This window comes from Trachurus japonicus, chromosome 7 (genome assembly GCF_045865225.1).
Source record: "Trachurus japonicus isolate A0001 chromosome 7, Traja_1.0".
Lineage (NCBI taxonomy): Eukaryota > Metazoa > Chordata > Actinopteri > Carangiformes > Carangidae > Trachurus > Trachurus japonicus.
The window spans coordinates 21385648-21409132 of record NC_140913.1 but is presented as its reverse complement, the minus strand read 5'-3'; the positions used below and the strand labels follow the sequence as shown (position 1 = coordinate 21409132).

Here is a 23485-nt window from a genome sequence, read left to right as displayed (position 1 = left end):
AGGCCCCTGGGAGGGAGGCACTGAAGACGCACCCGGAGTTGTGTGACTGTGTGTATTTGTGTGTGTGTGTGTTTGTGTGGTGCTTGTGTATTTTGTCCTCAAGTATTAGACCATGTCAGTCTACACTGAAAGGCGACTAATATCATGTGTCCAGCTCGTCTTGGCGCATGCAGTCCATATGGTCTTCTTCACATTGGTGCACAGTATCATTAACGTTTATTATGACATGCGCCTCTCTGGACACTTGTTCCAGCATCGGGCCGCTAGGGAGCGCTGCTCCACTTCACAGCTGACAGTCAAAGCAGCGCTCTCCGGCTTCCAGACGGACAGACAGGAGCGCAACAACAGTCTGCCTGACTCCCCGACCGCATCGCACCTCTGTTCCGGCACACTGGGCCACTTTCTCACCCTTTCCTTTGAAGAGGATAAAGAGGAGATTAAAACAAAAAGCCCTGACTGAGGGCGGGGGTTCAAGTTGGATGTTTCCTTTGTGACGGTATGTGAGTAAGCTCTGCAAGTTTCCTGTCTCATCCGCTGTGCAGAGGAGGAGGAGGAGGAGGAGGAGAGGAGCGGAACTTTCAGAGGACCTTTTTCTCGCACCGGAGTAGCAGCGTGGGGCAGCCCGCTGGTTTTTTACCCGCCCTCAGGAGATCCTAATCTGCCACCGGCTCCCCTTTCTCTCGAACCCCGGCTGCGGAGGTGGATGGTATGGTGTAACTTTTCCGCTGCAGTCGAACCCGAGCGGCCGGTGCGAGAGAGGAGCCGCTGTGTGATATTGGAGAGGAGGGATGCGAGCCTCTCCCCCGTCTCGGATAGCGGGGCGGCTATGAGGAGAGAGGTCTACCTGCTGGGCTAACGGAACAAGACCACACCGCACCAACAGGTATGGATCACTGGATCACCACCATACCTGGGCACAGCATCCACCCCGCGCTTTTTATTAACTGAATAAGAAGTATGCGTGTTAAAAAAAACAAAAAAAAGTACACTGGCGTCACACCTGCCACGCATGGATATGAGTGTTTAACAGTCCACTGGTTATGTCGTCTTTGAAAACCATTTACGCACGGAATAGATTAGACTTCATCCGCTCCATTTGAGGGAATGGACAGGGATCTTTTTTTTTCTTTTTTTTGTCATGAAGGCATTTGAATCAGGCAAATAGATCCCTCATCAGCCTCCTCTGGCGTGGTATGAGTTTTATTATCACGGTTATGATTTTATAGCAAAGACAAATGATTGCGGTTGTTTCAGGTGTTGCACAGCCTGTGTGTGTTGGCCTCTCTCTCTCATTCTCCCTCTCTCTCTCTCTCTCTTTGACAGGCGCGCGCGGACACACACACACACACACACACACACACACACACACACACACACACACACACACACACACACACACACACACACTAGCTGTGCGTATATGGGCATATGGCGCCGGGTTCAGTGCGCTATTTTAAGCGGAGGTGGTGTTTAGCAGTGGGAACAGCTGTCTTACTTCTTGTTGACTGCTTCTGTGAGCTGTGATATTTCCAGCGGTGCTAAATGACAAGTTGGGTTTGTTCGCCCCGTGCCACGGAGAGAGGGAGGATGAGATGAGGAACCTTTATGCTTCCCTGACGCACTATTAGACTACTTGTCTCCCCGTTTACAGTAAGAACAGATGCGCCCAGCAGTGGTTTGCATTGTCTTTACATGACAGGAACATGATGAACACTGCTTTTTTTTTATTTATTTTTTTTTTTACATGCAGCCTAAATGAGAGCATGTGCGTGGAAGCATAGAGAAACTCATCACCTGGAACCACTGCTGGGCGTCCTCTGCGCAGCGCCATGGATCACCTCCTGCTCTGTGGACGGTGATCCATTTAAGTTATCCTTTAGTGGTGACAGAGAGGAGGATGCTGGGGCTGGGGCTTTCTTTCAGCTGGATATGTTACTTTATGGTTTGTATGGTCTGTTCATAACGGATAGCTGTTTGTAAACACAAGTGGGGTTTTGCTTTAAACAAAGATGGTCATCCCAACTGCGAGTATGCCCCTGATCCATCTGTCATTTGTCCCACTCTCCCTCTGTTTTCACCAGCTGCTACTGTATGAAGAACATGGAGGAGGCCATAGGCAGAGAAGTGGAGAGAGGAAGTTACAAAATGAGGAGAAGGAGGACTGACAGTGAGGCATGATTGACAGGAGAGAAAGATGCAGGGAGGTGGCGAGACAAACAGCGAGGATGATTGGACGTTGAGGTTTATGTGGAGACACACACAGGAATGCATTAAAAGAAACAAATGTGTGGTCAGTGATTAGTTGCCCATAGAGTGGCTCCTAAATGTATTTTTAATGTGGCCGCAGGCTGATGAATGCCATCCTGAAATGTTACATCACCAGTTAATGCAATAAATGCTTTCGGTTCTCTGCTCACATCACTGATCACAGATACATATAGATGTGACAGAGAGAGGAGATGGACGGTATGGAAATGGAGAGAATGAGAGGGAAGGAGAAGAATAGAAGACAGAGGTTGGGGAGTTCATGTGCTGCGGGAGGAATTAGAGTTCAGATTTTTAATTTTAATGAAGCTTAAAGATGCTGTATGCATTTGTGCAAGGATATCATTATGAATCTAATGCCCTGTCATTTAAGAAACGTTTGCAGCCTCCCTCCTGCGACAGGCTGCACAAGTGCTCCGATGAATAAAACACAACAGCGCAGACAGTTCTTGCCCTCATGTGCTATTTCTTAACTATGAATTGCAATGCCGGTTGAATTACATTACAGCTCCCCCACCGAAAGGACGCAAACAATTAAACTGCAATAACATGGGAAAGGGAGAGGATGACGTGGTGTATAAGATGGATTTGTGTGTGTTTGTGTTTGTGAGATTTATTTTTGGAGAGTGATTTTGAGGGCTGGGCTATATATTGCTTTTTGCAGAAGAGTCTTCTCGATATTAAAAGTAAATGGTTGTTTTTCGTTTTTTCGGTGCATCAATTTGTCTTCCAACTTAAACCACCAAGCAGGACATTTATTCCCGGTGATATGAACCATGGGAGCAGGCCTCCATTGTTATTGGTTACAACAACAACAACATCATATGTGGGGCGATCACAGTTAAAAGAGACAATGCTGCATATTAGTTTCACACAACAAACAAGCAGCTCTCCCTTATTGAGGCCACTAGAGGTTGCCCAACAAGAAAACGTATAGAAGATTCATACAGTAATAAGCTGCTCGTGCAGATGCTCTGTTGGGTTGTTTTCTACAAGAGAATGGTCTCCTATCATGTTTGTGGACATCTTTTATTTTTCTCTCTGACATTTTATTCCCTCATTTCATAGCAATTAGTGAAAAGGTTACGGGAAATGAGGGGGAGAGAGATGCAACAAAGATCGTGGACAGTGTCTTGATCCTATGCCACATGCACACACCATGGTCACATGCAGAGTAGAGCATAATGCGCTGCTATGCTAAAGAGCAACGTATTCAAATTACCTATGACTATAATTAGCAGGTACCTTTGTTATTGATAATTATGCCAATTATATTTTTCAAACTAATGGATTAATTGGTGAGGAGTCAAAAAACAATTCTTGTTCCCATGTATACAGCAGAGGCCACACATCTTGTTTTGTCCAACCAACAAATCAAAATCCAATACTATTGAATATATTACAATGTAAAGTCTAGAAAAAAGCGACAAATGCTCACATTGTAGAACCTGGAACTACAGTAGCAACAGGCCTTTAATTTGATTGAACACACACACACACACACACACACACACACACACACACACACACACACACACACACACACACACACACACAAACATATTAAAATGCAGAAAGCTTCCATATCCCTCAGCTTCTTTATGTCTTCCCAGTGCACCTTTAACACACACTCCCCCTCTTTCTGCACTTCTCTCACTCACTTCCTTTATCCTTCTCTTCTACCAATAAGCCCCCTGGGCTCTGGGAATAATGTCAAAGCTTCTGTCCAGAGAGAGAGAGAGAAGGAAAGAGAGCGAGACAGAGACAGAGGCAGAGAGAGACGAAACAGCAGAAATAAAAAGTACAGTATGTGTCCTATAAAAGGAGATCTCTTTTTCATTTGTCACCTCTTGTAGCTTTGCGTGATGAGAAGAGAACAGGAGAGAATGAAAAAAAGACACCACAAGAATGAGAGACAGGCATCCAGACAACGAGAGAGAAAGGGGGAGGGAAGAAAGAAGGCTACAGGGGATAAATGAAAATAAATAAAAAGCATGTGTCCTATAAAAGGTGTTCTGTATTTCATTGGCCATCTCCAGTAGCTGTGTGTGGTGTGTTGAGGCCCAGGGGGGACGAGTAGCCACTCTAAATGTGTGTAACCCACATAAAGAAATTGTTTCTGGGAGATCGGGCCCCGTAAATTCATTCCTAGCCGCCAGTCCTGTTCTTATCCCACCTCCCAAAGGTGAGTTATAACATCCAAACACATATATTTTTTAGATTCTTTCGCCCTCTTTTTACACACACAAACACACACACACACAGATCCTGTCCAGCAAACATGCACGCATACAGACATCTTCCCTCCGCCGCAGACACACGTCTCTCAAAACCCCTACTTTATTTGCTCAGGATACACGGGCATATGCTCACACTTTTTTAAATTTTTTCCCCCAGAAATGTACAAACACACACAAACATGGCTGCATCTGCTCCCAAATGACTTGTGTGGGACAGTAGCGGTGACAGCTACAAAAACATTGGTACCTGCTGTGGAACAGAACAACAGCAGAGGGAAACGGCAGCAGATGCTGCGCTCACAGATCCAGGATTACCTTAGCCTGAGCAAACTCCATTACTGCCTCTATTACCCAGGTATACACAGCCCGGGAAAAAGCACTTTGCAGAACCGCTGTTTACCCAGCACCTCGGTGCCCCACACACTGTTTCCCTTGACTACAGAGCAAGAACGGGGTGAAGACCAGGCGGACGGGAGAGAACAGAGAGTTGCATGGGGAAAACGTCACAGGTCTACTGTTTCAGTCGGTGCCTCTTTTTGTCACAGTGTACAAACAATCAGTTTGTTAATTCAGTGGGCCAAATGAGAGAAAACTAATTATCAATCAGTTACCACATTGGTTGTCAAACGATTACTGTAATGCCAATTTTGGTAACTCAGTTGAGCAAGCAAAAACAGCAAAAATTTTAAATATGACTATTATCTGACTGTTTTGCAGTTTCCACCATTTTCAGACCAAGTGAGCAATTTTTAGATTCAGTAGATGAAACAGTCAAAATTGACAAAAAGATAAAAAATTTAATTTGCAGCTCTAAATGAATTATTTTCATTATTCCTCAAGTCAAAATATCAATTCTGAGTTACAGCCATATTGTATTAGTTTGAATGTATTTGAGAATTACTGTTGCTTTGGAAAAATAAGACACAATGAACTCTGTGAACTTTCAATGGTTTTTGACCTTTTCAGCTGATGGTCAGATAACATTTCAAGACGTCACATTTAACTCAGTGTTTTCCACAACTGTGATAAAGGAGTACATGTAACTAATTTGATAGCTTACTGTATTAAACTTAAACACCAAATATTTTGTTTCACTTTCTAATTTCAAATGCAATTTGAAGACATTCTTTACCAAAACCAGACAAACTATTTCACCAAATCAGGGAAAAATAGAGAGGTGGTCTATAATAGCTACTGTAAAAGAATCAAAGGATTAATCCGTTATGAACTAATTCCATAGTTGCAGTAAAAATAAGGAAAGAAAAAAAAATCTGTAGTTGCAACTGTAAATTAAATTAGGGGTTAAAACTCCTGCCAGTTTCATCATTGTGTCATCATTAATGTGTCTTTACTGTTTGTGTCTGCACCCAATGATAGTTATTATCTATTGACAAGCACTTATTATTTTCATTAAATTAATGAATAAATTAATTATTAAGTTGGCAGGACTAATGACTAGTAACATTGATGTAATTGCTTAGCCCCGAGAAAAAGTAGATTTGAAACAGAGAGAGAGACCAACAGTGAGACGTGCAGCACAACAGAGTTTGGCAAAGAGAGATGGCCATTAGGAGTGTAAATGAAGGGAAACATGTAACGGCAGGACCCCAGAGTCACTGATGAGGGTGATGGATGGCTTTTAACTCAAATACATGGCAGTTCATCACTCACCTTAGACATAAACACACAGAGACACACACACTCTAACAGAGCATTCTCACACACAGAGAATCACACACTCATACTCTTACTCATTCTCTCCCTTATTAACCTTCTGCATACCCACTTGTGCTGTTTTGCACAAGCCTTTCAGCGCTGCAATCACTTACATGGTCTTGGAAAACACTCATGTATAAACCCACGTACACACACACACACACACGCAGGCACACGCACACACACACACACACACACACACACACACACACACACACGCACACACACAGCTTCATTCAACGTTGCCCTATCACATCCCCTCATTAGTCCAAGGAAAACACAAACTTCAGCACAGGAGTTGGTTCATTCAGCTGCTAGTTTTATTCAATTTAGCACAAAAGCAGTTCTACACAAACTCTATTTACATGTTCATAGCTCAGCAGCCACTTGAGTACCCACATTAGTGCAGTTTTTGACATCTTTTAATAAGCTTTTAACTGTAACATTTCACAGTAATGTAATTACTTTTGTCAGGAATGAGTAGTGTCGGGGATTCTGAAATTCAGCAAGTACATTATTAATGTACGTAACATTGATGCTCTTGATATCAGTCAGTGTTTCTCATGTAAAATCCAATTATTGAATAAGCTTTGGCAATAACGTAACTCTAACATTCATGCCAATAAAGCTTATTTGACTTGACAGGGACGGGCATGTAGAGTTGCAACAATCGATTAGTCATTTGACAGAAAATTACCCTGCAACTATTTTCATAATTGATTCATTAGAAATGTCAAATATTTGATGGATCCAGCCTCTTAAGTGTTTGAACTTTATGCATTTCTTCCATCGCACTAAATGAGACATTAGATAACACCATCAGTGGTTACAGGAAAGTGTTATGGACATTTCTGTTTGATAGAGTGAGCAGTTAGTTGATAAATGAAAATGATAGAGTTGCAGCCACTACAGCATGGTACTGCAGTGCTGTTGTGTATTCTCTCACCTCCGTTTACTAACTGTGTTTGCCCATGACTGCGCTTTTCTACCTTTATGAAGCTCAAAGAATAAATATCAATCAATCCCATATAGAGTAAAGACGAGTAGAGTAAAGTGTTGCAGAGCTGTGAAACCATCTGTGGCAAAATTCAGAAACGTCAGATTGTGGTGCTGCGGCACTACAGTAGCTAGATTCACTGAGCGCTGAACTATTGTTCACAGGTTGCAACAGCTTTTGGCGCCGCTATAGCTCCTGCTAATGAGTGGCTTTGCTTTCAGCAGCAGTTCTAAACATTATAAACACTGACGCTGTAGCTTTGGTGGCATCAGAGCTGACTCATTATGGCTGACGGCAAAGAGGAGCTGTTAGCCACAAGTCACACACACACACACACAACCCTCCGGCTGTGGCAGCTTTCTTCATCAACAACAACCAGACAGCAATCACTGTGGCCATTAGGCCGGCATAATTAGGCCTGGCCTTGTGTGTGTGTGTGTGTGTGTGTCCTATCTCTGTTCTCCCGAGGCACGTCTGTGTGAGTCTTGCCTTGGTCATTCCTTCGGCAACGGTGACGAGTGAGGAAAGGTAGGGAGCAAATGATGTCCCAAAGGCTGTGGCATGGAAACCGCAGAGACGCTGATGAGCTGAGCCACCGTTGACAGAGTATAATGGTAGTTGTAAAGTCAGTCACTCATTCTGTCTTTTCATGCCTTTAATAATTGCTGCTCCTCTTTTGCCTGTGAGGAGCTCCGGGCCTGTCCTACCGGCTGCCTGTGTTTGTCTGTGGACACCCTTTTATCTTATAGTCTTTTATTATGTTCTTATAAGTGGAACCACTAGCAGTTTTATGGCTGCCTCATTAGGTTGTCAGGCAAGCCCACAGCACATGCAATTATATCTAATTATGCAATTATATATTCAGTATGAAGCTTTATATACTGTAGATTGGTATGTTTGAGGTAGAGCACATACACAGCAGTAATTAGCACAGTTTTGCGTGTCTGTGGTGAGGCTCAGTAATGGCACTGACGAAAAACATGTCCAACATGTCCACCTTTGGCAGGATAAGCCTTTTTATTCAAATTTGTCTCTGTGTGTTGGGAAAGATAAAATATCCTGTTATAAAATGTTCAAAATTAAAAAATGTACAATCTATAACCACATTAGAAGTAGTTTACCTGATGACCCAGTAGCATCTGCGTCTAAAATTCACAGTCAGTGACTGATGAGTGACCGGTAAACTAAGCCAAGCAGTGAAAATGTGAGAACATGTGCAAAGCTCTGCTAACTGGATAATCCCAACACCAAAGCATCTGAGAAACAGCATGGGGAAGAATAATTCAGGGTAGGCTGTAAAGTTTAGCAATCCAACCTTTGATTCCAACTGTAACATTTACCCAGCTATTCAATCACAATAATAAGATAATAAAGAAAAACAAAAAAACTCAATACAAATACAAACTCACTTCATCAAGCTGTCTCACTTTCAGAAAGAGAAGGATAGTCTAGAAAATGATCCTTAGGAAAAACATTTACATTTGAATATCTCAACTAATCACTCAATGAAAGGCTGAATGCATGTGAATTCCTGGTTTTTATATTTCCATGGAAATAAAATGTAAAAATATTCAAATACATTTAACTTTAGTGGTAAATAATTGATCAACAATTCTGGCTATTAGAGTTTATGACTGGTGAGGAGCCCTACGTGCCACATTTTCAGGAACACACTGCATTGTATGTTACTGTAATAACATACGATGCATACTAAAATGCATAACATAATGTTATGCATTTTAATCTTTAAGAAGTTTGTCACTTTGGCCTCACTCTATAAATGACACAGTCAGGCAGGTGATGAGGGAACACCTTGTTAAGAAGCTTCAGAGCAAAGGACTCTTTCTCCTAATCCGTACGCTTCACCCTCCGACACAGCTGCAGCATTTCTGTTTTTCCAACAAGAAACACTTTACGCCAGCTCTTCAATAGATGAGATGAAAAACCACAGTGGAAGAGGGGAATGAGCTACAGTAGGTGGTGCGCTTCAGTGTGTCATGTTTCTCAACAGATCCTATTGAAGAAAGCAGGCGAGGCTGCTAGGCTCCCAGTGTGTGTGCGAGACAGGGCTGACAGTAATACAAGCAGCATCTGGCACCCCCTCCCAGGGATCACATCCTTAAGACGGTTTCTCTTACTAATCCCTTCCTAATATGACTAATATTATGACACTGCCATTAGCCACAGCACTGAGAGGGCACACACAGGGAGAAAACTATAGCCATGCACATGTGCCGTTTGGGTGGGTTTTAATCTGCAACATTTTTTAAAATAAATTGCTATGTTTGGGTGCTCTGTTAGAGACTGATCTAAATAACAGCTATCTAGCTTTTGCATTTGCTATTAGTCACCCTAAACCTCCAGTGCGAGATTGGTGATTTCTGGAGAAGCCCATTTGGTGAACAGATAACAATGGCCTTTATATTTGCGCCAGCAGCCGCTGTTGTTCATTACAGGAACTTGTTGCTCAGCTTAGACTTAGTGATAGCCCCCAAGGCAGAGGAGACGAAGATATGTGTCAGTGCCCACGGAAAACAAGACTTAATCAACAAATGGTGAGGAAGAAAAAGCAACAGTGACTGCAAAAAGATGATATCTACTGCAGGAAATGGAACATGAGCAGCACAGTGTCCAAATAGCACCATGAATGATGTTACATTAAAAAAATAAGCACTCTGAGATAAATTAGAATTGTAGTATTTTAAGTATTTATGTACTTGGGAGAATTAGAGTTTAAAAAATAAATAAATAAATGCCTTACATGTTTGTAGATAACTCATCATTCTTTCGGTTCCAGTCAGGATAAAACTCAGGCTGTGTGGAAGAGACGGAGAGAGGCTCTGAATACAGAACAAGAATTCTAATTTTAAAGCCATGAATTACCAAAAGACTGCTTTCAATTTGATTGAATCCAACTTTATTAGCATTCCGCCTGCCTTTATGTGATGAGGCTGAGCCGGCCTTGTGTCCTCTCCCAGGCTGCAGCTGTGGCAGGGAAGAGCACAAAGAAGAGCTTAATTTGTGATGCTGATGGCTTCAGGGCTTTCGGTCACAGGGAATTACATTGTCAATTATTTTTGTCAATATGTCTTTTACACATATTCTCCTCTTATCTTGCATAGAAATGCTTTGGACTTTGCATATCTGTCATACAATAAGCTGTGAAGCTCAGATTTTATTTCAAATGTTCAGTTTCTTTGAAAGGAAGTGGTGGGAGCAAAACTCTGATCTTTAATTAAAAGTAGCAAAACAACAAAGTAAAAACAACCTAATATGCATACCGTATACGAGTCCTGCAATCAAAATTACTAAGGTTATAGTACAACAGTATTATTTGAAAAAATACACTTGGATAATCAAAAGTAAAATAGACTTGTTTTGCAATAGGACGGCCTCTGTGACTGATATATTACTTTACATACATGACTTTATGAAGCTGTTAATACTGATGCAACAATGTGTAAGCAGTGAAGTAGAAAGAGAGTATTTCTCTCTGTAACATAGTGGAGTAGCAGAACAAAACTCTGAACTTGTTTTCATTGTGAACCTGAATGCCTTTTTTAATGAGTTTATATGACTAGCTTCATTTTCCATAAAACAGATTACAGTACAGGCTAGGCTAGGGAATCAGTGGTGGGAGTATGAAGCGTTAGATAAAACTCACCATGTAACATCTACACTGCTCCTGTTATTCACATTAACCCTGTTCGACTCTCATCAATCTTTCTTGAATTTCTTGAAAGAGGAAAGGTGGGAAGGAAAGAGGCGACAGTTTCTGTGTCATGCACTGGAGGCATTAGTGTCAGACTGAGCTGAGGGTATTCTTTATATAGTCTGCTTAGAAGTGGGAATACTCTGTAGAATCTGCATATCCCTGACTGCACTAATGAGGCCCCTGAAGGCCCAAGGGCCCCTCTTTGAGAATTGGAAAGCTGTCCATGGTGCTGACCAGTGCAGTAGCAGTACTCACTGACGGAGCTGTCCGTGGTGCTGCAGGGATGCTGCGCAGTTAGGTACAAAAATCACAGCAGAAACTGTGTGTTCATACAAAAACTGAAATGTGCACAGACTCTTTTTGTCAAATGTATAAACCTGGACAAATAAACCTAAAGAATCTCAATCTTTGTCAAACTGGTTGCATGAGTGTGAGCTTAGTATTCACTCCTACAATTTCTGATAAATTAATGTTCAAGCGCCATCTGTTTTCATATCGATACTTGTGCCCATGTAACCACTCATTAGACTCGTCGATGAGAAGACTGGCAAAGAAGTGTAGTTTCACTGACTGACTTCCCCGAACAGCACAGAAGAGCTGTCATTTCAAACGGCTGCTGCTATTTATAGCACCCATATACCACCAGTTCATTACATGTAACTGTAAACCGTCATTTTCCATCGTCCGTCAGAGAGATGATCAATGATTCATTTATAAAGCTCAAACTGGAACAGACTTTATGATGTGAGTCACAATTCAGGATAAAATTAAAAGATCATTACCACAGGGAGGTTGTGGTTTGAATATAAATAAAAAAGAAAAGATACTTCATCACTCAGAACTGAAATTGAAGTTTATAAATGCCCCTCTGACATTTATTTTACCTGATGCTGTGAAGGCTGCAAAATAACACCATCAGTAACATTTGCAAAGAACCTAAACAAACAGTGTTCTACTGTAGGATTATGTATTTCACCTGCATATTTATATCATACCACCTGCAACAGACTTAAAAAAGCTGCAGTATGTCAGGTGTGGTATAAATACCATGTCTATATTTACTGTGGAAACAAAGACGATAACCGTGGTCACCGCTGCCCACTTGGTATGCATGACATGGATGTATGGGATCACAACCATTCCTCATGTGTCACTGACCAAAATTCTGGGCATCCACATGATGATGGGAATGCTGCCCTCTGCTTCCCCGTCTGAGGCCGAGGTGCAGGTGGGAGGACAGTGCATGTGTGTGCGTGTGTGTGTGTGTGTTTGGGGTTGGGATGGGGTGGGGTTGTCAGCTTTAAGGACAGATTTGTTCACAGTTAAGACTTCCCAGCGTGGGGAGACGGTTGATGGTTGAATCTCCTTGACATAACATGGTCCCCCTCACCCCCAAAGGTGTTTTGAAAAGAGGGGATAATGCAGAGAGGCATGTTGAAGAGAAAATCCATCTGAGGAGGAGTTGTTTGTTTCGTGGGGAGAGAGAGGCGAGGGCAGGGCGGTGGGTCACAGCCAAGGAGGACAAGCCGCTGAAAAAAACAAACGTGAATTCTTAAAACTGAGAACATGGGGGGTAAACAAACGGTGGAAGATTTGTGAGGGAAGTATAGTGTGGTGTGTGAGTTCCATGCAGTATAAATTACCTGCAGAGTGCCTGAGATTCGAATCATCTTTTTTTTTTTTTTTCCATTTTATTTTAGGGGAACTCAGCGTCTTCCTGTGTCATCCCAATTCAATATCAACTTTAAAGCATCCTGTTTAAATATTAAATAACCCCTCTTCAACTTAGCCTCTCATTCCCTGAATGTGTGCGCATTTGACGGTGCAACTGAATGCATATGTGCACATAACGCATGTTTGTACGAACTTGTGTGTCTTTCGCCTCATTAATAGATTATCATCCTGACTGGACAGAACGTTGCTAATGCACTTTTTGTCCATCCATCTTTTGTTGTCTCTATTTCTCTCTCTCTCTCTCTCTCTCTCATCCCCCCCCCACCCCAACTACTTTGGACGCAACTATGAAGACTCAAACGGGAGTTAGGGAAAGGGTTGACATGAGGATCCTGTGTGCGTGTACGTGTGTGTGTGTGTGTGTGTGTGTGTGTGTGTGTGTGTGTGTGCGGTTGTGCACTCGCATGTGTGCGCAGGGTAAGCCTAGGGGTAAGCTTTTAGAGGTCTGAGCAGAAGGGTGTGAGTGAGAAGGAGAGGACAGATTTGTGCAGTTATCTCTCCCTGCAGACCTCCTGTCCTGCCTGCCCACATATCCACAAACACACACAGACACACACACACACGTACACCATTCCCATCTGTAATCATATTTAGCATGGCTCTCTCACACACATACACACACACACACACAGTCCAGTCTGAATGGACTATCACATCCAGCTAGAACAGAATGCCTATGTGGACTGGGTCTGGCTGCTCTCTATTGGTTGTGCAGTAACAGCAGAAATCGCTCCACTGTACCTCCTATTGCTCACGAGCCCTGAGCTGCAAGCAGACAGAACGCTGCCCGGGATTGTGGGGTTGATGCTATTTTTACAGCAAGTGTGATGAGCGGTGTGCTGAAGGAAAGTTCAGCTCTCTTCCCTCCCAGATACTTTAATTAGAAAGCTTGCACTTCTTGCTGTCTCACCTGTCCCTTTGTTAAGTGAATGAACACGTGTTAGGGAAATACAGGTAAATGGCTAAGTGGATAGATATACAATGACTGAAAATACAATTTGCACATGCTTTGTTTTCCGTGAAGGCAGGTTTGCAAAGAAAACGCACATCTATTGAGTCAGCGGCTGTGTATGCATATATGTGTGTGTGTGTGTGTATATGTGTGTACATGCATGCTACAGAGTGTTGCAGTAGGAGTGGAAATCAATGCAGAGAATATAGTGGCAATTACCACAGCAGCCTGCGAGTGAACCTAGTGGAACAAACTAACTAATACATGAATAAATAAGCACGGTGAAATGGAGATGTGTGTGTGTGTGTGTGTGTGTGTGTGTGTGTGTAGACTGGTCTGTAGATCTTGGACAGTCCTTTGCTGTGCCAGCCAATTAACGAAGTGTGTAAACCGAGCTCATTAAAGAAACACAGCATTGGCCACGCGCTAACACACACATTCATCACATTCACGCACACACTCTCAGGTCTCGGTATCAAACCACACTCTCTCCCATTTCACACATACCATGAATAGCACAGAACATTACATGCTTGAAAACCTTTTTTCCTTTTTCACAGCACTGGTCTTCTACAAAGTGTCCGGTGTTATCTGCTTGTTTGTGCTTTCTCCTGCTGTATGTCCTTTCTCTCTCTCTGTGTGTGTGTGTTTGTGTGTGTGTGTGTGTGTGTGTGTGTGTGTGTACGAGTCTGTTTGGACAAGCTGTCAAAGATTGATTTAGAGTTTGTTGCTTTGAACCAACTGCCAAGTGCTGCCTCTCTAACCCTCCGTGTTCAGAGAACAAAAGCTTTTCAAGGTCCACACCTACTAACCATTCCTCTCTATTTCTCTCTCTCTCTCGCTCTCTCTGTCTGCCTTGTCTTCCTCTCTCCGTGACTCTCTGCCTCTTGGCTTCTTTTCTTGTCTTACACTTATCCATTTCAGTCTGGGCTCTCCATTTCTCTGACTATGCCCTTCAAATGGTGGATGGACACGTTGCAAATATGAGCTCTCCATTAGCTCTTCATTAATAATGTTGACTTGTGAAGACGCCGTTTTGTTGTTGTCACGAGTGAGTGCCCAGTGCCTGCGTCTCTAAACGCTCTCTGCTCAATGAGACTGTGAAAAATAAGCATCCAGGAGGGTTTAGGTGAACATATTTCCTCTCACTGTACTTAATAACCCTGATTTATGGAACAGTGTGGACTTATATAAGCTCCACAAATGAGGGAGACAGAAAATAGACACAAAACATCTAATGTGAGTGGATCAGATGGTGAGGTTTATGTTATTACTTCAGGGTTGCAGCGTTGAAAGGCCCGTCTGCCTCTTCTATATCTGCAGCACACGTGATCTGTGTCTTAATTTAAAACAACTTTATTTTGTTTAATCAAATGCAGTGTGATTTATTTGCATGGATGTTAATGAAGAGTTAATGAGGTGTCAAATAAGATCACAGTTATAGATGTGTGTGGAGAATGTTACTTTATCATCTTAAAAAAAGATATTATAATTTATACTGACTTTTAAAGCATCATGTAAATAGCTCTGCCCCCAATTAGATCTCTGATTTATTGAATGTGCTGCATTTCATTGTCGTTGTCTTTAGTGACACCTGATATGTGATTTGTTTTAATTATAGTCTTTCCTCCATTATTATTGTTTTTTACATATTGTATTAGTGACAGATCTTTTTTTTTGCATAATGTTGATTTGAGATGTTTTATTAGACTGTTCTGAACTTTTTATAGTTCTTAACTATTTTTCTTTTTCCTGGTTTTACTTTCTAAATGTTGTAAAGCACTTACAGAAAAGTACAACAACAACAATAACAATAATGTGTGTGTACAATTCCGAATAATGAGGATTTTGCCTTCTAAAATGTTAAGAAATGCTGCTTCATAAACAATTGGCTTTTGTTAGTATTGTTTTTATGTTTTATTACCTCTGATTGCTGGATATTTTTTCTTTTGTTTATTTATATTAAAAAAAGATTCACCACAAAGGAAATAGTTTATTATATAATGAAATTAGTCATTGGCTGTATCCTTAATCCAGTTGCTTCCCATTTTTGCCTCCCGCAACAGATGCATCCATGTTATCTGTTTGCTCCACAACATGCAGTGTTATTTCCCATGGACTAGAAAAAATGTAAAAATACATACATTTGTACAGACTGGTGACGACAATGCTTCCGTCCATATGGCACTAGGGGTAAATGAATGGTATGTGAATCAAATGCTATGGCTGTCACAGTCACCAAATCTCAGGTTGAACACCTCTGAGAGATTTTGGACCAAAGTATTATCTCTCTCTACCACCATCATCATCTTTGGGATGAGTGGTGTTGATCCCTCCGCTGGAGTCCAGAGGCTGAAGCTGCTGTGACGGCACGTGGAGGCCCAACACCTTACTAAAACACTTTATGTTGGTTTTTCCTTTAATTTGTCACTGTCTGCATTCAACACAGGAACTGTGGAAGTTCACATGGAAGACAAATGCATCCTTTGGTTAAACGTTTTGCAAAAATGACATCTGTGTGTGGGGGCGTTGTGGGATAAGGACAGAGTGTGGGTCGGTGTGCAGATCTTTGTTTTTTTGTGTGTACAAAGGCTGATAATGTGCTGAGTGAAGGATTTGGAGGATAGGGAAATGAAGCTGCTGTGTTTTTTTTATTATCAGCGATTCCGGTTAGTTATGCAATCCAATGCAGCCACTTACACCTCTGCAAATTACAGCCAGTACAAAATGTGATTTTCTTTACTATTCTACAAAACTAAGAAAAACATTTATGCTCTTTACATCAGCAGTTCTTTGAAGCTTCGCCATGAATGGTTAACCTCAGAATCCATTCAGGGACATAAGACAATTCTGCAGCGTGCACATTTACAACAAAGAAGTGGACAGCCAAGCCAAAACCCTAAGTCCTCATCCAACAGATGGGGGATTTAGCTACAAGCTACAGTACATGCTATATTGCTGAAGGGGACTCGAAGAATTGTGTCATTTTGAAAAGCCTGACTGCAAACTGGTAATCAAAGACCCAAGAGCAAATCCTCCCCCGAGGCAAACATTCATGTATTCACATACACTTATGCAGCAGTATAGCCTGCGGGCCACCCATGGCTCCAACTGTACCCAGCATGCAGCAGGACTAATCGGGCGAATACAGAAGATAATGTGCTCAAACCGTTTTTTTCTGAAAGGTTAAAAAAAAAAAAAAGCATGCACAGCCCACGTGCACTTCATCCATCCATCCATCCATCCATCCAAGTCCAATTCCTGTTGAACCCACTGCTACAGTGACAGTAGGTCTTGCCAGAATGGAGGGCTGCGTGGCCTGGTGTGATGCCAGTAGAGCCAGGTGGTGGGAATCTGTTGAAGATTAAACTGCCTGGTGACCAGCTACCCGGCTCACCCTGGCCCTGACAGACGTGGCACCCCTGGCTGAGTGACCCATGTGGCAGGTGTCAGGGGTGGCGGGTGGTGGCAGGTCAAAGCTTGTCCTTATCTCATTTTTCCTGGCTGGATTGAGTGGTGGATGTGGGAGGTCTTTGCTTGATGATTAAAACCTGCCAATACGTCATGTCATGTCAACGCAACTTACCTGAACAAATACGAAGCAACAGGATGCAAAAGCAGCAACATTAACCCCACCTAGACTTCTACACCCTTCCTGCCTAATGCACTGACACTTTAAGGATAAGATGGAGTGATCATTACTCTTGTCACATCTGTAAACTTTTAGCTACAACCAATAGCTGATAAGTATAGGACAAAAACAAGGAGATTTGGGGAATAGCCAGTTCGACTGTCCAACAGTAACTACCTCTCCCAGCGCCTCGAATACTCACTTTTTACAGGGAGTTATGATGCAGCTTTAACCTCACGTATATGTTACAGAGGTCCGCTAGTATACCACTAACAGTCAAGAGGGACCAGTAAGGTGAAGTGATGACTTGTGGCGAGTAGCTGTACTGCAAGTTAAACTCACTCACCCATAAAAGATGTGCAAACCTGGCCACCAAGAGGTCAATGACCACTTGGTGGCCACATTTGCACGAAACGGTTTGCATCATCGCCCACGTTGCAGAAGAACGGGGTTCAAAACTCACCTGGGGCATGCCTGTAACAACCACATCACTGATCGGTCACATATAAAAGACTCATATCATCATCTTTTGTGATTACAGGAACAAAGTGAACAATCATTACTGTACTTTATATTACTCTACAATACAGATGTTTCTTGGAGTGAAGTAGTTACATTTTAACAGACCACTTTAGCTACCCCAGTGATGGGTGTAGACTGTTCACTCAGTGCACTCAGAGGCACCACAAATTGTGTGGCCTGAATGTGTCTTAAATGTGTTAAAAAGAATAAGAGTAGACAACCTATTCAGCCCAACAAGAACCTCATTCTGTGTCAATGTTCCATATATTAATTCAAACGTAGGATACACAGAACAGCCCAGAGAATATGCCGATACTGAGAGTGTGTCAAAGTGTTTCATGCCTTTCTTAATATCGTCTCATGGGGACAAAGCTCTATTGAGAAAAATAGAAATCTGAATGAGTGATCTTGAAATGAAAGAAGAGGAACCTACTTTTCTGTGTGGGTAATAGGTTTTTATTCAAGGACTCTCCCTTTTGTCCCTGTGCTGTATCTCTTTCCCTCCTCTCTCCATGTCTTGCTACTGCTCTTGTGTGCAGGATCAAATCTATGCAAGTCACTGGAGAGCTGTAGACCTTTACCTGCTCTGGTCTGGCTGTGTTAAAGGTCAGATTTGAGAGGATCCAATACACTGGTCTCAGATGCCAGTACGGCCCGCCTCCCACTGCCTGGATTAAGAGGCAAGAGACGCTGGCTGCCAGGAAATCACTTGTCCTCCAGTCTGTCAGTAACAGTCTGCATCTCTGTCAGGGGTGGAGAGTGTGTGTGTCTGTGTGTGTGTGTGTGTGTGTGGGAGAGGGAGAGAGAGTGAGAAAGAGAAAGCAGGTGTATGGATGTGTGTTTGTAATATCAATACCCCACTGATCCTCATCTCCCTGCTGTGTGTGTGTCTGCACAACTCTGATTGCCAGATGTGTTTAAAGAGAGTGCGTGTGGATTTGTGTTTGTGTTTGGCGTGTGTTACGACCAGGTGTGTGTCTGAGTGTGGGGGAGTCCTCTGTGTTGACAAGGCTGATGCTGTTTATTTTGGCAATATGCTGTCAGGGGCATTGGGACATGGGCTATGTGTGTATGTGAGAGAGTTTAAAAGGTTGTGCTGGCAGTGGGATGGTGTGCGTGCTGAGTTATACATCTGAATTGCTGTCACACCCTGAAGACAGCGGTCTGTAATCAGGGATGATTGGCTGGTGTGAATGGGTGTGCAGTGTATGTGTGTTCAACAGGAAACAGAGGTCCCGTTACTGACCCTCCCACCCCACCCACACACACACACACCCGAAAATCCCTACTCACAAGAGCCCACAAACTCTCCTGCACAGCTTGAAAGAAATCCTCCAAATTTCATCTACCAGTTTTGCATTAGTTCCAACATAATTGTAACCACAAATACAGGCTGCTGCTTCTGTGATTCTTAAATCTCCAGGATCACTTAATTGTTTGCCCGCTGTTGTCTCTGATGTAGTCTTGTCTGTTAGATAGCGCCCTACAGCTAACTACAGCTGCTAGACAGTAAAACCAGTGAGGGGGCAAATGCAGCACTATCATTTATTGGAACCACAGGAAATTCCTTTAGGTGTCTGGTGTCTTCCTCAGGTCCTTTGGCACAGAAGTACAAACACAACACATATGGTGCTGAAAAAGAAACAACCTTTATCTCTCTAACAGCCCTTAACAGACCTTCCTCTCTTTGGGGGAAGGTTCTGCCCACATTAAAACAAGCCGACTACTTTTGATCATCAGACTCAGGGCGGCAAGTGAGCGCTCAGCCAATCAGAAGTCAGTAATCAGCATGAATGAGGTATGAATTATTAGTGAAACATATGGTTTTGATCAAAATTATTTAGTTGGCTATTCAAGTTTATTTCTGTTTTTACACGTTTGCAAGAGTGACTTTATTCCAGTGTCTGCATGCATTCTACATATTCCTGTCGATTTTTTTTTTTTTTACCATTACAGTATACGTACACTAAGGTGCAAATTAATGAGATAATACTGGTTGGCAGTTATAGCTAATGACATAAAGCTAGTTAGTTTAGATTGATGTCTTGAGCTTTGGATTTGTGCAACATAGTGTTGGTATGGAGTCACAATACACATCTTGTGAATTTCTGAGCAGCTTTAGCCACTTTCTATTGAAGGGAGCTGCTAAGACATGTGATACTGGGAAAGTGACCTTGACAAAGCACTTAAATTGTGTTGCTAATACTCACTTAACCAAACTAACAGCCAGCTATGAAAATGTTAAATTGACAGCCTTCAACAGTTTACTAAGTCACTCAAACACTGAGTGTTGGTTCATTTAATGCCTATTCATCATGTTTAACAGTAATGCACAAGTGCAAAAAGCAATATCACAGTAGGTAAAGTCCCCCAAAACTATCAGCTTTGTGTTGCCTAAAATGTAATATTTTGGAAGGATGAATTGATTTACCTCATTCAAAACATCCTGCACACATCCGGTACTTTGTGGCCTCAATGGCTAACAGTTAAAATGGCTTCAAACCCAGTGTAAAGTGAAATAAACTCTCCGACACAACCTGCAGTCAATTCGGACATAATGTTTTCAAGGATTTATCACGTTAGTGCACTGTCAAAGCTTTGAAGCGTACAGAGACACCACATGTATTCAGTTCCTGTTGTATATTCACTGGACATCTGCAGTATTTCTTTTTACAACATGTACAAACATTCTCTCTGAGAGTGACCACAGTGACCTCAAGGATCAAAGTTTAATGCACTGATGTGACTGGTGTGTCTGTCTTTGTACTTGTGCTCAGTCAGTTCTACACAGTGCTGTCGTACTGCAGCCTGAACAGTGGGTGGTAAAAGTTTAAATTCATTTTCTCTTTTACACATCCCAGGATTCCCCATGTTAGGGATTCAGCGAACTGAAAATGAAATTTCAAACAACCATGCTGGCAACCGTTTTCACTTTATGTTCAGTTAACTGACATCAGTGATGACGAGCTATTCTGTCTTTTTCAGTTCTCTTCCTCTCGTCTCTCCATTTCTGTAACACACATCTGCATGCGCTAGATAATTTTCAAAGGTTTTCGACCTGGCTTGAACAAACTATCGTCTTCCGCCTCTGAGTGAAACAGCTTATATGACGGACTGAAAATGAACTGTTTGAAGTCTGCATGAAAATTAAGGCTGTTTGACACTGAGGCTCACAGCTGTAAGTCTTTGATGAAACATAACTGTGACCTGCAACAAAAGATGAGAAATAACTAGTTGCTTCAATTACCACACATATCACACGATGAAATGTTAAGCAATGATGCAAGTGTATCTTCACAGTCTCGGCAATCTAACTATAGGCGAGAGACTCTCAATGCTTTAAACATTCTGAAAATTAATCCATGCAAATATGATTAAAAGGATGTGAAAACAAGTATTTGAATAAGAAGGGTTGTGTATGGCAAGCGTGAAGATGAATAACATGAATACATTACAGATCAGGGGATTGACGCATTTCAAATCGCCTGTGATGTTTGAGAATTACAGATTCATTTGTTCATCCAATTTGCAGATACAGCACAGTCACTTATAAGGTGTCATCCTGACTTGTGCTAATGTATTCGCTGACTGAGGACCACCTCAGATCACATGTGTGTGTGTGTGTGTGTGTGAGTGTAAGAGAGAGAGCAAACTGATGTATTTCACTAGTGCGTCATTGTATTTGTATTGGCTTGTTTTTTGGGGGGAGATGGGGTGGTGGTGGTGGTGGTGGTGGGGGTGGGGGTTGCGTCGTCATTTCGTCTACTATACATACAAATGCGCGTGTGGCTGGGTTCACAACTTGCCAGTTTGAGTGTGCATGACTGACACACGTCAAATATCTAAACCCTGGAGAGGAGGAGAACCTGACATGGGAATACAGAAGGAAGGGGTGGTGGGGGATGTGGTGAAAGTAGAGAGAAAGAAACATATAGGGAGAGAAATCCCAAGTGAAAAAGCAGCCTGTTCATTAGCAGCATAGGAACATGTGTATGAGTGTGTGTGTGTGTGTACGCTGAGCAGCAGGGTGCTAACTAGGACACATTTCCCAGAATGAAGTGGAGCCAGATTTTGAACGAGATTCTTCTTATCTAAGTATTTTTCTCGTCACTTTTTTACCTCTGCACGAACTGCTCTGTGTGATGCATTCCTCAGCATATCAGCATGCAGATCTGCCTCGCCGTTATTGAAGTGCTGCGTTGCTTTAATGTGGGTACACAGCTTATGTACTTTGAGTTACCACACTACATCACTGGCTTGTCAATTAGGCCATTTCTTGATAAAAGGGAGGACACATGAGTGTTTCCATCTCAGGAATGAGACTGTGGGGTGAGAGAGGCTAATTCAAATACAACCTGGCAGCTATTTTGCTTTTTGTTTTATTTTTTTTAACCCCTTTCATCCCTACAACCATCATCGACCCTCAAAATGTCGACCTCTTTAAGTTTGCTTTTTGTCCCCATTTGTTTTCATTTTTTTCTGAGCCGACAATTGTTTCATCCATCCCCAGGCAGATTTCCTCTGCCGGTTCTGAGCAGGACTTCCAAAACAAAAACTCTCATATATCCATAAGACAGATACATACTCAACTCAGATTCTTCCAAATTGCATTCATGTCTTGGGTGCATGTTTTTAGGCGCTGTGTTATAAGCTTATGATTGAATTAGACTTGAGAAAGCGCATCATGAACGAACAGAGAAAACACAGCTACACAGACTGTGTATATGTATGTGTGTGTGTGTGTGTGTACATCCCTGATAGTGTGAGGGAGGGATGTGTTCCATTTGCGGAGACCAGCTTTCTGTGATCACAACTCTGATAAGAATTGTGGGAAACCATACTCACAACAAGCCACCCTGGAATACCAACTAGAGGTGTACACACACACACACACACACACACACACACACACACACACACACACACAACAAACACACACATTTCTGGCTGTCTTTCTCTCTGACACACATAGAGAGTGTGCACACACACTCAAAGGGCGTGCACACACATGCGCCTAGTGTGCATAAACACACGTGACAGGAATGTGCATCCATGTTTACCGCTCCTCTACATGTAGCTCAGAATTTGATTAGGTGCCTTTGCCTTGGCCATGTTAATGTTTTCTTGTGAATATCAGGCATCCATGGAAACAGAGCCATATGAATGAGAGTGTGTGTGCGTGCGTACGTGCGTGCGTGCATTTTCTTGTATGTGTTGCAAGCACAAGGGTGAACGAGGCTAAGCCGTATAAATGATTTACTCAACTTACAGTGACAGTGGAGGAAAACGTCCGCCCAGATTAACAGGATGTAGAAAACCTAATTGCCCTCAAACTCAGATGCAGAAAACAGTCCAACTCTTCGCACTGGAGCTTTTTTCCTTCTTCCGCCACACGCCCACGAGTAGAGAGCAAAGCTTAATGCAGCTATAATCAATACATGTATAATAACAATGTATCAAATAACAATGTGATAATGTGACAGTGTGAAAGGGGTTGTTCATAATAATGAACCTACAAGAGCATTAGAACCTAACTCTGCAGCTCCCCTCTGCTTTATTGAGCTTCATATTGAGTTTCAGCTCATTGTTTAGCTCTCTGGTTAACAGCCTTACTGTTGTGGTTCACTCTCGCCCCTTTCGCTGTGTTATTTTCAACCCCAGCAGGCGGCTGTTGTCAGCAAGAACACTGTAATAACCCGCCGTACCTGCTCAG

At 42.4% G+C, this 23485-nt stretch overlaps 1 protein-coding gene across 1 annotated transcript in view; it reads left to right on the top strand.

Annotated features, from left to right (window-relative positions):
- The first annotated feature begins 303 nt into the window (after positions 1-303).
- LOC146984698 (chemokine-like protein TAFA-2) overlaps positions 304-23485 on the top strand; it is a 77430-nt gene continuing 54248 nt past the window's right edge. The window contains exon 1 of the mRNA XM_085782047.1: positions 304-883. The gene's annotated coding sequence lies outside the window, so the exon portion shown is untranslated. The remainder of the gene's footprint in view (positions 884-23485) is intronic.